The sequence below is a fragment of the Haemaphysalis longicornis genome, unplaced genomic scaffold (genome assembly GCF_048455015.1).
Source record: "Haemaphysalis longicornis isolate Haplotype H1 unplaced genomic scaffold, Haemaphysalis longicornis Haplotype H1 scaffold_39, whole genome shotgun sequence".
Taxonomy (NCBI): domain Eukaryota; kingdom Metazoa; phylum Arthropoda; class Arachnida; order Ixodida; family Ixodidae; genus Haemaphysalis; species Haemaphysalis longicornis.
In genome coordinates, this window is record NW_027526359.1 from 13,386 (window position 1) to 31,564 (window position 18,179).

General features: G+C 46.8%; 1 pseudogene; it reads right to left on the reverse strand.

Moving 5' to 3' along the window:
• Window positions 1–334: 334 nt before the first annotated feature.
• Window positions 335–3,925, reverse strand: LOC144178038 (uncharacterized; annotated as a pseudogene).
• Between the last annotated feature and the right edge of the window lie 14,254 nt (window positions 3,926–18,179).

Below are 18,179 nucleotides of genomic sequence, written 5' to 3' on the forward strand. Positions count from 1 at the left end.
TTTGCTAACACTTGCCTTGTATCAATCTAATTTTACAGAAAGAAGGGAGCCACGCCTCAGCGCAGACCACGCTTTTTTGGGAAAAAAGGTGGCGCCACGAGCAGTTGTTGCGGGATAAGGAAAACGCCGTGGAGATGAAGAGGCTGGAGCTGGAAAACGACCGGCTGGCCCTAGAGAGGGAGCGCCTCCAGCAGGAGGCTGCCATACGCCTTGAAGAATTGAAAGCACGAGAAGAAGACCGCCGCGACCGGGGGGAGCAGCGACGCCACAATGCTGCCAACGAGGCTGCTTTTTTGATGTAATTAAGACGGTGCTGGCGGAAGTAAAAAAAAAACTAAAACGACATAAAGGTTACTGTGTGTTTATTTGAAAGAAACCTCGCTTCCTTTCCATCCCAGCAGGTTTCCATTCCAGCAGGTACAGAACCACTCATGAGGTTAGCTACTACACCACTCAGGACTTGGGCACTACCTTGATGCAGATAGTCGTACAGGCAAGGTGGCTCCGTGCCAAAGTAGGCTGAGATTTGATTGCCATACATGCAAGCATGGCAGTTAATTAAAATGACTGCCACTCTGTACATTTTCGGCACAGCCTGCAAAAGCAACTTCTGGTTCTTCTTGAAGTCAAGGAAGGTAACACCACCTTCCCAAATCCCAACTCCACCGCCTGCCTTACAGTGCTCATGGCAGAGTTGAAATTCTGCTGTTCTCGAGCCAGATGAGAGCCTCTGTATGGCTTCATGATGAGATGCCGTAGGGGATATGCAGGATCGCCGTAGATGACGTAGTGATGTTCGCCCACCAAGCGCTCCAGCTTGCTGTACAGGTCGCTCTCAAAAAGAATTCCTGGAACAAAATGCAATCCTTGAGTAAGATATAAACACGTAAACAAAAAAACAGCAACTGCTACATAGCATTTGCTGTCCCAGCCTGTTCATTTACTAACCCCATGCCTAATAAGAGAGACTGCATGGGTAAGTGGTGCCACTGGTGCACGCTGCATGGTCCCTTAAAGTGGTTGCTCCAAACTTTGCAAGTTCAACAAGATGGCAAGTTGGGCGAGTTGGTGCTGATTCATATCGACAACAGGCGCGGAAAGACGTAGACTAAGAAAGAAATACACAGGACGACGCGCTACTAGCAAAAAAGTTAATTGTCGAACCAAGATCCACACACCGTCTCTGCTTTCCTTCGGACCGAGGCAAGATTTCCACGCATTCAGTGATGCACCTTTGTTTCTCCTCCTCCTTTACCTGGCGGGACACGGACCTTGCAAGGGCGATCTTGTCCACTGCCTGTAGGTTTGGCTCCAGGCAGAACTTTGGGCCAAGCTGCAAGATCCGCTTGTGCTGCTGCGGTACTTCATCATCACCCAAGACGACAACAGGGCGGTCTGGTGCACGTTTCTTTACTCTCGTCGGAAGCGTGGGTCGAATCTGGGTCCACAGAAATTCCGTGATCTGGTGGGCTATCTTCGACCATTCTCGGAACGAACACCTTCCGCTGTGCTGCCGTTCACACGATTGTTGCCGTGTTGCCGTGCCCTCCTGACCTACGAGTGATGTGTGGATGGATGGCACCCTCGGAAGGTCATTCCAGGCGCATGTGCCGGATCCTCTGCACAGAGTGGCAACACCAGGTGCGGTTTTTCAAGGACTGCCTTCGTGTATCGTGTGAACGGCAACACAGCGGAAGGTGTTCGTTCCGAGAATGGTCGAAGATAGCCCACCAGATCACGGAATTTCTGTGGACCCAGATTCGACCCACGCTTCCGACGAGAGTAAAGAAACGTGCACCAGACCGCCCTGTTTTCGTCTTGGGTGATGATGAAGTACCGCAGCAGCACAAGCGGATCTTGCAGCTTGGCCCAAAGTTCTGCCTGGAGCCAAACCTACAGGCAGTGGACAAGATCGCCCTTGCAAGGTCCGTGTCCCGCCAGGTAAAGGAGGAGGTGAAACAAAGGTGCATCACTGAATGCGTGGAAATCTTGCCTCGGTCCGAAGGAAAGCAGAGACGGTGTGTGGATCTTGGTTCGACAATTAACTTTTTTGCTAGTAGCGCGTCGTCCTGTGTATTTCTTTCTTAGTCTACGTCTTTCCGCGCCTGTTGTCGATATGAATTTGCAAGTTCGTTTTGTTGTTGCCTGTTGGTTGTAATTGAACATTTGACCGTAGACAGCAGGCTCAAGAGCTTGCACTATACATATAAAAAATTTGGGCACTTTAAAGCTGGCACCCAGGCATACATTGTTGTTCAAGTTCCTTAAGACAAATATGAAGCATGCATTTCAGCGGAGCGCACATGGTATAAATACGCACAGAAACCAACTGCCAAAAAAATCTACACGGCAACTGCATGAATTACAGTGAAGTGCTATCAGAAAGAAAACAAATCACCCAGACCCCTCAAGCTGATACTGCATAGCATGTTTACATCAAAATGGCTGGAAATTGAAAACTAAAAGCCAAATGAGCCTGTTGCCTATGGGCGCAATGTATATCCTAGAGGTTTTCCAGTGAAATGTGATCCATACCGGCATCATGCCGCTTGCCAGGGTATGGGCCGTCGAGCTCGCAGATCAGCCCATTCGCACACATCAGTGCTTGATATTTGAGAGCGTGCAGACGCTTGTGCCCAGAGAAGTATTCTTGCTGATTTTGGGAGGGTCTGCAGATGGGCCTGGCAGTGCCATCAATGAAGGCCCAGCAGCTCCGCAGGGGCGCTCTCTTGTTGCAGACAGCCTAAGAAACAGAATGAAGCAGCACACAGTTACTACAAAGCATTATGACAAACGTCGCCCAGTGTAACAACGAGTACAAACGGAAGATGGCCCCGCTTGTTTTATGGCGCCGAGGTACGGTCTCCGACATCGTACTATGGGTTCATATACGCTGTTCATATACCAAAATTACCGAAGGCGAGCGTATAACCCATTGAAGCTTACTTTCACGAAGCACATAAAAAAAATTGACGCAGCTTTCGCTCCTTAATGCGCGAATCCGCTCCACACACATAACTACAGGCCGTCGTTTGGATATGCAGGCCTGAAAATTGTATTGCACTTGGTTCCAGTTATAAAAATTAAAGTTGTGTCCACATCAAGTTCGAAATTAGGTATAGTAAGATGCCAGCTCACCTCGGACAGCTCGTCCAAATCTGTCGCTGACAGCCACTTCAGCTGGCTAACATCGTCCAGCAAGTGCCCAAAGCTTCTGTCGATGCGTTCAAGCAGTATGTTTGTAACGCTGGAATTCACCGAAGAGTGGCGACAAAAAAGAGTTCAAGATCGCACAGCCTGTTCGGGTAGGCCAGTCGTCGCAACAATATGCAGAGGGCTTCCCAGCCGGGTATGTTCACCCCCTGCGCGCTCGACACCGTCTTCGGGATTCCAAGTGCCTGGCAGAGCGTAGGAAAGTCATCTTTCGCAAATCGGAACTGTCTCCTAAAGACACTGTCGGGCACGGAGCTTAGGTTCATCAGCCCGCGCTTCGACACGAAGCACCTCGGCACAACCTGGTGGCTTCTCATCATGAGCGCCTCAACGTCCGACCAACTGAGGGTATTGAGGTAGTACGGGTCGTGCAATATACTCGTAGGCGCCATTCTCTAGCGAGTCACAACCCAAGATGAAACACGTGCACTTTGTTTACGCGAGATGTTCGACAAGGAGAACGGAAACGACTTCAGTTGGACCGAATTTTGCATTGGCATGGATGCCGATGGCTAGCTTCGTGGCTTGTATGCTTGGCTACTTCACAATTTGTCTTTTAGATGGCGCAGCGCGCATTACCGTGCGCTCCGCGCTATGTGGCGTTGCTCCGCAATACTAAAACGTCCAGCGCTTCTGTCGCGTAGCGAGGCGCTATCCCTTTGCGGTTGCGGCGCGCAAACGTTAACGCCACAGCTAAACGCTATACTAAAACTCTCTAATAGGACGAACAGAACATCCACAATTGCAAAAATATAACAAATACCGAAATGAACGAGCCGTGGAACTCTCTGCATTTCCACAAAAATGCAAATATTCACCTTTAAGCGTTATAACAGCGTAAATGCAGGCCATACAGAGTTTTGAAAAACCAAAAAAAGCAAAGGACAAACATCTCCCCGCGAGGGGGACTCGAATAAATGCGTCGCATAGGGGTTGGGTGTATTGCGTAAACGTTTAGTGTTTGGGGAGTTGGTGGTAGTGAATGCGTTGTATCAGCAGCTTCTTGACGTAGTTTGAATAAGTCAAGGATATAAGGCGCGTTCGTAGCCTTTCATTCTGTGTCGGCTTTGTGGCGCAGTGGGTAGGACACCATGTACCTTGCGTTCCGCCCGCAGGGTCGTGGGATTGAAACCAGGCGCCGGTAAGTATTATTTTTTTATATAGTGTAGGGGGAGGGGTGCGGACCTGTTGTTGAGAACGAGGAGGGTAGCGTGATGCGGGAGAGGAGGAGTGGGGGAGAGGGCGCACCTGGAACGGCTGTTGCGGACGCCGAGGCACGCCAACGCCGACAACGCCGGGTGACATCGTGAGTTAAAGGAGCCATGAAGAGAAAATACAACTTCGTTTAATTTTAAAGAACTAGGATTCAGTATCTCACTCAGCTCCATTACAGCCGCAAAAGATGTTTTTTTAACGAAAAAAAGCAAGAAGTATTTAAAACCTTTCAAATTTTGCGCCACAGTGACGTGTTATGAGCAAGAATGACGTCATACGGGCCAACAATAAAACATAATTTTCAGTGCGTTAACTGCCCGCTAGCATTCAAGTGATGCGGTCAAATGGAACTAGAGGCCCCATTACACACGTCCAGTCATGTGTCGTCGCGACAGGTCAATTAGGCGGCCGCCAATCGCATAAACAAGGTTCCGTGACGTCATAGAAAAGTTGCGGGAAATTGGCAAGGGGGTTGCGACTGCTTCACACGTTTTCTTTAATATCTCCGTTATTTGTTCGAAGATTGCGATGATATTGGTATCATTGTTATCGGGACTGAGCAGTCTTTCTAATACACCCAACTTGTATTTTGTCTTCATGGCTCCTTTAAAGAAATGCTCTGCACTAAAAAAAAACAATATAGAAAATGGCAAACAGTGTACGCGCCTCGTTTACACAAAAACGCATATTTGGCAGAAATAAATCATCATTGCGTATATATAGATAAGTCCTAAGACAGACTTTCGAAACTCCCATCAATTTAGATGTAAAAAACTTGCTCCAGACAGGAGGGATAAGAATGCTACGCATTACTAGACAATTCTCTGAATTTCTGCGTAGTTTTTATTCAGAAGGCGTATGTTTCCTTCAGAATAATATCTTCCCAGCCAATCAACCGTCTTTAGTTGTGAAGTCGACGTTAAGTAGATTGATGTAAGCTAGAAATGTTTAGGCTGGCTTTTCCCTTACACAGTGATGCCTAGAGTGAAAGGCGGCAATCGGTGCGAACGCCCCGGCGGGAGGCAACGCGCCATTCTCGGACCGCGGACTACAAGCGAAAGCACGATACCCATCGGGAGTCAAAATAAAGTTAAACCTGAATTTAACAAGCCTCTATGTAGAGAATTTTTGGATTTAACGAAGATTTTCAATTCCCCATTTCCAAAGTTCATTGAAGCCCATGTGTTTTGCCACCTCTATCTAACAAAGAAGTTGCGACGGTTAACCTTGGCGTAACGAATTCGCTACGCTGATGAGTCAAGGTTCCTTGCCCGTTTTCTGAAAAATCGGCTGGCCAAATGCACTAATTTAGCGAATTTCGCCCGTACCGATATTTCTCGCGCGTTTCTACGTGTGAGTGCGGGGGCGGTTGGATGCTATAGGTCTGCCTGTCGGCGAGTTGTTGCGCGTGTACCCCTGATATCTCTGGTATGATTTCGCAGATGATTTCTGCTGCCTGAATTACGTCTCTGCCGGCGAGAAAGAAGAACATCACCGCCCGGCGCAGTGTCCGAGCTAGCATCCGTACGACAATTCCGACTGCAGAAAAGAGAATGAAGTTCGCGAAAAGGCACGCTTTCAGCATAAGTTTGGTCCTTGAAACACGTCAAGGCGCCGAAAAGTATCAAAAAGCAAAAGTGATAGTTAGTTACATCTTTCGGGAATTCGGGGGCCGTGTAGTAGCAGCAAGCGCGAAATCACGTAGCTTTTTAGTGTGAAATATATCCTTGAACAAGGGTGAGTTCAGCATCACTGATGCTTAGCATATTGGGTTCGTTTCGGCTTCATTCCCGCGAGGTTTAACTCTAAATATGGAAGTAAGGAAAACCTGGATGTAACGAAAAAAATGCAAAATATTGTCAACTTCCTTATATCCAGGATTAACCGTACCGCGATGCGGAAAGCGCAAGCCTTTGGCGTGGCTACAGTCTCTCTGAGCGCATCCCCGGCGCGAAGGCGGTGTTTGAGTGAACGTTAGCAGCCAAGCAAGAGCCAACAAAGAGATCCGCTGGTCACCCACCTCCATAAAGCAGAATTGCTCGTATGTTTTAAAGCGAAGCATTACTACTCTCGTCCAGCGGTTTCGTGGCGGATGCGCAAGGTGACCTTTTGACCAAAGACACACCTCCGGCGACACACCCCTCGAACCGCGTCGCGTGATTCGCCCGGCCCGCTGTCGGCGCTGCGCACAACGCCACGTTTTCAGTCGTTCTGCGCTGCACGAGAGCGGTGTTCGCCACCGCCGCTGCGCCGGCAGCCGACCACCCCCGCAGCCTCCCATGCATGGGGCACTGGGTCGTTTCGGCCATCGTGACTCGTCTCGCGCCCGGGGAAAATGAACGGTGAGTTCGCCGCGTTCGCCCGGCCTCGTCCTGTCAGCGTTGCACGGAACTGAACGGCTTTGAGACGTGGTCGGTAATACAGCTAAACCAAAGGTTAACCAAGTGAAATCAAGACTCAACCAGACTAAGCCAAGCTTTTACCTTGCATATCCAAGGTATAACTCAGATAAGCCGCAGCCATTTTTTGTACACGCCTGCGCTTCTCCACATGGCCAACGTAATTAACGTGAGCGGTAACTCACCCGTTAGTGAACTGTAGCTTCGACATAAAATGTAATGACTCTTTAGAATGAATGAATTACAACTATTTGTTTTAATTTTTACCACCTAATATTCCTTTCTCTCAGGATGTTGGTATAATATAACAAATCGCGTATCTTTCGAGCAGGGAAGCCTTTTTGTCTGGTATAACATGATAAATTTTGTTTACACTATGTTGCTGAACCAATTTTGTTGAAGTAGCTGTCTTCAATTGGCTGACCGTCTGTTTCGTGGAGCGCCTATATTGTTTGCAGTAAGAACATTTGGAAATACCCCTATCAAGGTATGTTTTCATGTGTTTTCTTTTATTTTTTTGTCACGAGCGTCTTTTAGATTGATTATGAGGTTAAAGGCGCCGACGCTACACAGGCGATGAGGCACGCCTTAGTGGAGGGCTTCTGGGCATTTATAACGTGAACCGAAATCTTGTAAACCCGGGAATTTTAAGTGCAGGGCCCTTGAGTCCAGGCCCTTGGGTCCAGCTCGCTCGCTGGACCCAAGTAGAGCCACACGGCGTTCCGTCGTAGCGGCTGTCGTCGCGGCGTACCTAGAGGCTTCGAAAGCCAAGCGGTTTATATATATATGTTCCATTTTGTACGCCGACGACATAGCCATCTGGGCCACTAAAGGCTCCTTGGCTCAAAAGAAACAGGTACTCCAAGAAGCCGCGAACTGGGTGGAAAAGCTGGCAAGGAATAACGGCCTAGAGTGCGCACCAGAAAAGTCTGAAGTTATTTGAGTATAGCAGCCTAGGGGAGATAAAAAGCAAGCTTGGGGACCACGAAGTAGCAGAGACAGATAAATTAAGAATCCTTGGGGCGATTGTTCAAAACAATGGATTGTTCACATTTGCAAAAATTAAAAAATCAACGCTGCAAATTTCAAAGATAGTTAGCAGAATAATCAAGAAGAGAGCAGGACTGAAGGAAGAAGAAACGTTGCGTATTATGCAGGCATTAGTAGTAAGCAGATTTGCTTACATTCTGCCTTCTCACTCTCTGAACATGCAGGAAAAGGAACAGGCGAACATTATATTGCGTACTGCATAAAAAGCGGCTCTCGGTCTTCCCAACCACACGGCAAATAAAAAAAATCATGAATCTCGACGTGTCTACCACTTTTAAATAAATTTGTGAAGCTACCCTTGTTTCACAAAAGGAAAGGCTACAAAAGACGAGAACTTGCAGGGCCATTCTGCAAAGAGTAGGCTCCAGGTAAGATGTACAATCAATTGTCAACAAAGACCTCAGCAACGGCGCCAGAGAGGAATTGAAAGCGCTCCCCATTCCAAGAAACATGGACCCCTCTTGCATCAAGACATAAGGAAAGCCAGGATCAATTTCCTTGCGAAGCGATTAATGACATTGAAAGGTGCAGCTTAGTAGAGCTTTCTGTCTAAAAGTAAACAACCTATTTTAGTGACTGCAGGTAATAAAGAAATTCGGGGGAAAACAGTGAACTCGGGCAGTGCAGTGCGGGAGCGGTTGGAGGTCGATGAGAGAGCACTTCGTCCTGCAGTGAACCTGAGTATGCTGCTGCTGCTGCTGATGACGATGATGACGTTGTGGAGAGGGCGAATTGCGGAAGTCCTTGAGCGGCCCCAGAGGAGGCGTCCTCCCCCGCGCTCAGTAGCCAGGGCACGTCGTGGGTCACTTGGAAACCCGTCCGTCCAATGAAACGGCAGGGCGGCTGACATGACGTCATTCGGGAGTTGATAAGAGGCGCGCAAGGAACGCGCGGGGAGAGTCGACGAGGCGACAGGGCTGCCAACTCTAGGGAAATTTCCCTAGATCTAGGGGATTTGGGTTGTCTTTAGGGAAAAGAAAAAATTGTCAAAATATAGGGAAATTTTTGCGTCCACGTGGACCTATGCCTTCAGTCGTGTAATGGTGTCCTTTGTTAAGTTTAACATTAATTTTTTTATGTACCTATGCATTTCAGTTTTTCGATGAAGCGCCGCTATCTATTGAAAAAGTCGTGCCACCACCGACTGCAGCCCAGCTTTTCATGTCAGGTGGCTCGCCTGAAGCAGGCAGGGTTTCCTGAAGAAGTGTTGGTTTCGGCAGTGCAACGCGTTGTAAAAGACATCAAGCGCCCGCGTGTACTCATTGAGGATGACGGTGGAGTGGCCCGTCGGGATAAGAAGGTGGTTGTATCATACACCCATCGCGTGGCTCACCGATTAAAGAAGGTCGCGGGGAAGTTTGATGTCAAGGCAGTGTTCTCTGCACCAAACAAATTGTCCTCTTTGTGTGGGGCTATAGCAACAAAAGTCAACCAAAAGAAAGGAACTCGAGCAGACGGGTGCGGGGTCAGGCATGGAAAACAATTCGTAAAACGCGCGAAAGGCGTTGTTTACCGGATCCCTTTTGATTGCGGCGGATCCTACGTAGGCCAGACGGGCAGGTGCCTAAACATTCGTCTTCGTGAACAGTCGTCTTCCTTGAAGGGGACTCCATGCTCCCATCTATCTGACCTTTGTAGGAAGCATGGGTGTGTGCCTCTTTTGGAAAAAACAGAAGTCCTGTTTAGGCACCCCGAGCAACGCACACGCGAGGTGGCAGAGGCTTACTTTATCTTTTTGTGCAATAAGAATGGAACTTGTGTAAGCGCCCCATCCGTCGCCCTCCTTAATGAGGAAATCGCCTATCTTGAAGATAGCGTCCAGTGAAAAGGCAGTAAATTTCTTGGATTCGCAATGTTCGGTGCTGATGTTATCGATCTGTTAACATTCGCGCGGATCATCGGGCAATTTGTTGCGGCGCATGGGTTTGCTGATTTCTTCCAGATTGCTGTTGAATTACGTCAGTTTTTTGTGTATGATGCGCCACAAGGGTGCGCTGCGTCGAGATTTGTCGTTTTTGGTTTCATTAAACTCAGTTGTTAGTAAGCTCTCATCCTGTGTAGTTCTTCTCTTTGTCCTGCGTTTTTCTGCGCTTTTATTTAGTATGTCTCCATACCAACTTGCCCACTTGTCGGTGCTCCTAACTATCTATTTCCCATTAATGTGCATCGAGCGAAGCTATCGCTCCTACGTTTGACACTGCTGGGTTAAATATCAAAAGAACACGATTGATGAAGTTCATAAACTTGCTCGCTCGAATATCTCATGCACTGCGCATCGTCTGTGCTCGTTCCTATTATTTTTCTTTCATATATACTCGGATGCTATTACAAGTGCTCTGTGTCGTAGTAAAATATTCTTGTTTTTTGAATTGAATTGCGATGTTGTTGATTATGTTATTTTTATAATTTAACACATATTTGGCTTATATACAAGGCGCTAACAAGTAGTGCTTCTTGGAATGTCGTATCGTTGTGTGTGCGCCGAGCGATTGCTTTTTCTTTATAGGTAATTTTTATATGTATTAATCGCTATTACATGTCCGCCCCACGTAATTACCCTCTATTCCTTTTGTGGTTTGATGACATGAAATATTTAAAGCATTACAAATTGTGCTCCAACATTTTTTTCACCATCATCTCCGTTACTTCACAAATGGTTTCAAAGGAATTCATAATTATACTTAAAAGTAAATTCGGCAGTCATATCGCATAACTAGAACCCAATATCTGAGAGAAAACATCTGATAACCGCATTCAGCAAAAATCTAGGGAAATCTAGGGAATTTTTTTATCTGAGCTAGGGGAAAAGTGGCTTCAGGTTGGTAGCCCTGCAAGGCGATTAACAGAGGAACAGGAGCCGAACACTCCGGCTCGTCTCAGCTAGCATCGAGCAACATCGTTCACCGGTAGCGCCAGAGTCAACCTTCTCGGCCGATGAAAGGCACATTCCCACTGGCGATTCGCCTCGTCGCGCGACGAAAAGCGACGTCGCAAAGCGACGAGCCGGCCGTCGCTTTTTGTCGCTTTGCGACGGCGGAGCAGATCCCTCTCGGTCCAAATCAAGGAGGTTGTATAAAACTTCTGGAATGGAGGCCGCCCATAGCGGGCAACGCGAGGAGGTGAAGGCAGGAGAAACGGCCGGCGGCCATATTGCCGTGGGCAGAAAAGGCGCTGAGCCGGCAGGGACGCTGAAGTGCGGTCGTGTTTTTTTTTGGCTTTACAAGGGAGAAGACGATGGGAAGCTGGTTTCTCGATTACTATGTTTGAGGGCAGCCTGAATTTTGCCTTACATGGAAGGTATTGACGTAAGGTATGGTTCAAGCAGCGAGTTCGCGTGTGTATATCTTACGGTGATGAACAGAGCTGTCGCCGCGGGAAGACGCGTAGCGCTTGGCTGAAGACACCACCCCTGCTTTTATTTCAATAAACGTTTATTCTGTATGTTTAAGGCTGTAGGCCGCCCCCCTTAACATTAAGATTACCTCATGTTCCACGCCATGGCAAGAGATGCCGCGTTATAAGGTTACTATTGGCCGTGATTTCACGCTGAAAGTTCGGGACACGCCACAGCGCGAGTATTTGACGCTTGTTTCTTTTAGCGGCATTGCTGGGATTAATGAATGCTTATTCATTAATGATTAATGAATAATAACGCAGCTCTGACACCCAAACAAGCTCTGTAGACACAGTTTAGTGGTTCAAATGGTTTTTAGGCAGTACTGCAAGGCAGTACTGCAAGGAATTTGCCTCAGGATATTGCAATCTTTGTATTTATGAACATGCACGTTTTCTGGTTTAAATAACATGCCCAGTTTTGCCCTTTCCGAAGAAGACCAAACTAAACACAAGCTTCTGATTGATTGATTGATTGATTGATTGATTGATTTGTAGCGGCATCATCGCGACCGCAATCATCAGCGCTACTATCATCATCCACATCCTTTCACCACTATCATCATCAGCGGACTGGCACGTCAGCAGTGCCACGCGCCTCACGAGAGGGCCAAAGATCGAACACGACCGAGCGCCTGGGCGGTCGCTTGTCTCTACGCCGCTCCCATTCCAGTTCCGGTCGGGCTTGCGCACCCCAATAAAATGTAGGAAGCCACAGCGCACCTCACCGAGTCCACGGCTCCGCTTCCTACAAGTGGTGACCCGGACGTGATCCCCGGCCAGCGGCACTTCCGGTGCGGCACTTCCAGTAATGGGTTCAAATGGTAACGGCCGTCGCGGCGGTGTTTGCCTGGTGTGTTTGAGTTTGTCGCTGCATTAATTTCTGGCGCATTCCTTAAGATGTGTTTACAGCGATGTCTAGCGACTACATGACTACTACTATGACAACACAATTAGCAAATTCGTAATAATGAACACCGATTTTTCACATAAGAAGGAGTGTGTACGGTACGCCACTTCACATAAACGGAACCTGCGCTTCATCACACGTATTTTAGGCTGCATAAAACGGGCTAGTTGACTCACTCAAACATTTGGACCACATCACGATAAATCGCTTTTTACTGCGCCTGTGTCACAATGGGCAGTTTTGATAGAGATCGGCGCTGATCGGAATCAGTCGCGATCGAAGGTGTTTAGTGTGACTGAGATAACAAAACGTACTCATTATGTGATGACGTCAGGTGCGGCTGAGTCACGAGAACAACTATGGTTTACTGACTAGTACACTATTCACGAATCAAACTTTCAGGTTAACCCGCCTACATGTAGTCCGCGCTAACATGTAGTCCGCACTCCAGCTAAAAGGTAAATTAGCTGGAGTGCGACCATTTCCATTGGCGGTAACACGACAAACTACGAGTCAGTTGCTCGCACCGATGAAAACCCACTCGCAGGCGTCGCTCTCATAAAAAGCAAATGTAACGTCGCAACTGTAATTAGCAACAAAACGTGGGCAACGCGACGTACGCGGTGCGGCGATTCATGCGGAGCGCGGCTACTTTGGTGTCCCGAGTGTTGCTTCGAACAGTACACATCCCTGATAATTAAGCCTCTAATTACAAGAAACACCTTTACAATGTATTTTCGGCGTTAGCATGCAGCTTTGCTATCCAACTAAAGCGTCACCGTGGTTACTGTTCTGGGTGGAACTCGACGGCGTCCGGCGTGTTCCTTGTAATTGGGGACCTTAGACAAACGTCTGAGCATCGCCTCTGTGCAACTGAAGCATACATTGGGCTTTACTTGCCTCTAATGAAGTGGGCAGAACAAATCTGCACGCTCTTTGTGGGAGTCCAGTTTTCCTTCTTGATAGCTGCAAGCCAGGCGCTGCTTCTGCCTTCATCTCTCGGGAAACAGAACGTTCTGACTTCCGATAACAAATTTTTTCCGGAACGCAGACTGCATCCCAGCACAACACAGCAGTGTCTGAGTCGCGAGCGCTTCATCGGAATAATTTTGTCCACCGAAAATTTCGAAACACAAGCAGCTGCCGCCACCAACGCAGGCTGAAACCACGGTAAAACAATGTAAACAGGAAGCTTTCTAGGGCACGTTTCCGGTGAACGCACGATGTCGCCAGAGAACGGCGAGCGCCGGAGAAACCGTGTATATAGCTCCCGCAGGGAGCTAAGAGTTGCGCGACCGTCCGCCATCTTGTTATCCGGATTGCTGCGGGAAAGCCGCCCGTCGCGCGTGTAGGAGCCGCGCCGCCGCGCTTCCGACGGCGGCCGACGCGTGGTGGGGGCGCCTTACGGCAGCTACTCTCAATGTTTTTAGATTTAGCTAATCTTTTGGCTAAATTAGCTAATCTTAGATTTAGCTTATTTAGCAACGTTTAGCTAATCTAAAAACGTTGGCTACTCTGGATTCCTGCGATGTCGCTCACGCTGCTGCTGCTGCTGTTCCTAGACGGGGCGCGGTGCCGCTCGCGTCAGCGGCTGCGGCGCAGCCGTAGAGGGGGCTTCTCTGCGGCATGCGGCTAAAAGGAGGAAATTATTCCACGTTTTGATTGGCTCCTGAAACCACTGTCACATGGGGACAAAAGTTAGGGACATTTAGGGAATTTGTTGTTGCAGCGAGCAGGCTTGATGTGGCTTCGCGCGTCGCCTCCTAGGGAATTCCCTCTAGGAAGCTGAGTGCCAGCGCATCGCCTCCTCTAAAAGAGGAGGCGACGGCCTGTGTCTAGCAGCAGACGAAGCAAGAAACGGCTGGAACTGACGCTTCGTTTTGTATGTACTTCAATTTTTACGGATGTCTTGCTGAACGATTTTTTTTAATGCGGAGCGTGCCTGCCTGACCGTGTCCATTGTGTCGCCCCGAGTTTGTCCTGCGCTGGTTCCTTTATTCTTATAAACTTAAAAATTTCTTTTTCCTCTGTGTGGCGCTAATATTACTGCTGCCTCGCACCAGCCAATCATCAGACTTGGAGGACATCTTATTCATTATTTCTCCGACACTTAGTTACCTCTGCGTTTAAGTTTCTGCTTCTTTCAAGAAAGATGAGAAAATCAAAGAGAAATTTTGTTCACGGCTGCGAGATTTCCTAGAAGCGCGCGTGTACCCGGGAGAACAGTTATCGCAATAGCAGTTTTACTTGTGCAGTGTGCCACTTTTAAACTCAAAAGAAACGTAGGATGAAATATTGCCCCTTCAAGTCAGTTTCCAGATGTGGTCATTCCAAAATGCACATTTATTGGCGATAGATGGTAGCGTAGCTTATTTAGTGGCTCTAAGTCTAAACAAATTTGTGTTATTGCAGGATGCTTGATTGCTATGACACTAGCCCTTTGTAGTAACCGATGTAAAGCAAGCATTAGATTGCTTCCAACTCACAGGCTTCAAGAGCAGATGTGAAGGCCAGTATTAAAATATGCAAAATCTTTAGAACCTGCTGTTATAACAGTGTAGCATCTCTATCTTTAATAATGTCTTCTTGTGAAGACCTTTAACATGTTCCTCGGACAAATGAATCATAACGTTTCAGCTTGAGGTACAACTTGAAATGGTTGTGAATGTTGGCTACCTGGCAGTTGGTTTAAACTGCAGCATAAATACCAGATAAGTGACCAGGGGACGATGACGTGCAAGTGTTTGTGTATTGTCCTCCGTGTTATTTCCACGTTCCTGCACAATGTAAAAGGAATATACCAAATGAAGGCGACAGTTTTTAGTTTTATTTATTCCCAGTTTCACGGCCATAGAAGACGACAGATATCAGAGGTGCTCCGCACAAACGTTGTACGTGCATCCAGATGCTTGTTGAGACTTCTGTCAATGAAAAATAAAAAAGAAATAGCATTTTCAAAACTGGTCAAGCACTACATATATTTCCTTAGGAGCCTCACATTCACAATTCAAATGAAAAAAACAGCTTAAACACAGTACACTATTACTGTGTTCCTTGCGTGTATGTTTTTTAGTATGAGTGTGGACACTGACGTTTCTGTTGTATCTTTTTTCCTTAATTTTTTCTTGTACAAACGTTGCAGATTTCTCTTATGTTATTATTCTTTGTTTAATCTGCTCAGGTACCACACCCCTCATTAATTCCCGTAGGGCCATAAGGGTATCTTGAATAAATAAACATAGAACAAATACATGTTGCTACATCTACAAATTAACGTTCCTGTAGCAGTTAAAAAATTTATAAAATAAATAATAAAATGGCACATTTCCACACATTTCCTAAAGCAAATAAAAACACGGCCAACTCCAGCTTTCCTCAAAAATTTGTATACCAGTCTCTTTGAACGAGGCAATAAAACTGTAAACATCTTGAAAACAATTTTATTTGCACGTAAATTGCAGACAGCTTAACTTAGGTGTCGCAGAAACTGTTGTACAACAATGACTTACTTGCTCGTCTCTATTTTTCTGATTTTGCTCTTCTACGAACAAGTGACATCCTACAGTCGCAATGAGGTTGGTCGACCTGTTAACATGTTACAAAAAAGAAAGCAATTGTATTGTGCTTATTTCCAACACTAATTTAAAGTTCTTACTCTCACTCCTGTGACACCATAGGCTGATTCAGCTGGAGAGCACCCCTATGTGGGCAGAAAATTCTATAGTGGTCCGAAGTGGCAAAGATTCGGCAAAACAAAGCCTTTTTCTGATGTAAGGATGATGCTCTGCCAGGTGAGGGCAAGGGTGGAGATTGCTTCACCTTTGCACGATAATGCATTAATCACGACTGAGTTCAGTTAGGTGTCCTCGACATTTCAGAGAAGTGCCCAGCAAAAACTGTTTTGAAGAACAACTCAGAAATACTAATGGCCAGAAATGGGCCGCTGGGCGGCCAGAATGTTACGGTCTCTCTTAACTCCAAACTAAAAACAAGTCAGCTTAAAACAAGTAAAAAATACCTTCAAGGAGTAGCACCACTATTAAACGTTCATAGCATGATTAGGCAGTACTTAAAGGAGTACTTGAAATATCAAAGATGAGATAACCACGCAAAAAGTTTCCTTTGTAGCTGCAGATTTTTGTAGCAACCATTCAGTATAACATATTTTAAATCAATTTTAATATTTCATGCACAAGAGGGCTCCGAATGAATACCCTTTCAACACTGGCATAAGCAAGATACGTGGAGTGCCTCGCCTTGCAGTTCGCCCCAAACTGCCGATTAGGGCTCCAGTGACTTAGCCAACACACTGGCTGCTGATGGTGCACGCTGCACTGCCTTGTGAATCATGTCACAGTTTTGGGACTGATATCGTGCGGCCCAGACGCGTGCTGCCATGGCCAGCTTGGGCCACTCTAGGGCGCGCATCCAGTCTGACCATGATGCAATGAGAACAGCGCCATCAAGAGGGCCATTCTCTCATGGCGGCCGCCTTGGTGTTTGTTTTGTCCAAGCCAAAACTGACACGAATAAACAAGGCTCAAAATAATTATATACCATGAGGTTGACTATCTAATGTTTCATTCTATGATTCCTGGGCTGGTAGGCACCCAAAGTAATGGGGAAAATGCAACACGGAAATTTCACACCAGTACTTTTTTAGAATATTTGCATAGACACATGAACTGCGTGCTAATGGCCCTTTATGCCAGTTGTTACCCCCATCTGTGCACCATTCCTCAGCTGACCATGAAAGACTGGTACAATAAAGTGTCAAGTTTAGATTTGACAAGTTTGCAAGCTCAGTGATTCACATTGAACTTTTTGTGATCTTTCTTTACAAGGATTTAACCTATAACCACTCCTCCCTGGCTTGGCCCATGCACAATGCTTAAGCTTCATGCAAATACTGTACTTGGTACAGTTTCATTTACTAAAGTGAAGCTTCCAGCCTCTCCCTGATGTGTCTGTAGTACACCCAAAATGCACAGCAGGAAAGCCAACTTTTTCTTATGATGACAATCGTGGTTAAAGTGAAAAAACATTAAAACGCTTCCCGTGATCTGAACTGAACCTGGGTCCCTCATGTTATGAAACTGACGTCTATCCCATTGCGCCATTCCAGCACAGTCGAAGCAATTTGGATTTGCATGGACGTGGATAATTACACAGAAAATGCACACCTACATCTAATCACGACAATGGCTGTACGCTACGGAAGGTCATGAATTGCCTGCATCAGTAAAGCTCTGGAGAGCACAACTGCAGTGCAGCAGACCATCCCGGTAAGGAACAGGTGCTCATTACTGGGCTGGTTAATTTGGTGTTGGACTTCATTTTGCAAAGCTTCACGTCCCCCGTTTTTGTCGTTTCAGCAGATGGGCAGTTGATTTTTTTATTATTAAGTCTTCCCGTCAGTAACTAGGCCACAGCTACATATTTGGTTGTCATTCTACCAGGGTGGTCTGCAAGCACACGCAGTCTGCCTGTTGCTAATTTCGAGTGTACCACAAAAACAGCCACTTCTGGAGGCGTTCACCTGCTTTCCATGGGTACCCAGAAAGGATGTAGACCAAGGTTTGCCCTCCAGGCACTGCACCAACATCGTAGGGGCCAGGTCCAAGCACTTCTTTTTCACTGGAAGCCCTCTTATGTAGATGCTGCTGGAACAGGATTAAATGCTGTGTCAAAACAACTGAAAGTTGGGTAAGCTAATAATACATGTTTGAAAAACAAAATGCGTAAAAGATGGCGACGTGGAATCAGACCACATAGGAAAACCCACTACAAGAAAAAGAACACACAGCACATGGTACTGTGTGTTGTTTTCTGCAAAAGCAAAAGTGAGAAATCTCTGCTGCATTGTTAATAACAAGGATCATCCGAGGAAAGGGAGAAATGAGTGCGGTGTTAACCATGCGCAGCATTTAGTTAGTTGTGCGATTGGCATGATTTACAGTATTCCGTTGTCATGTAAGTCCGTGTATGTGGGCCAGACA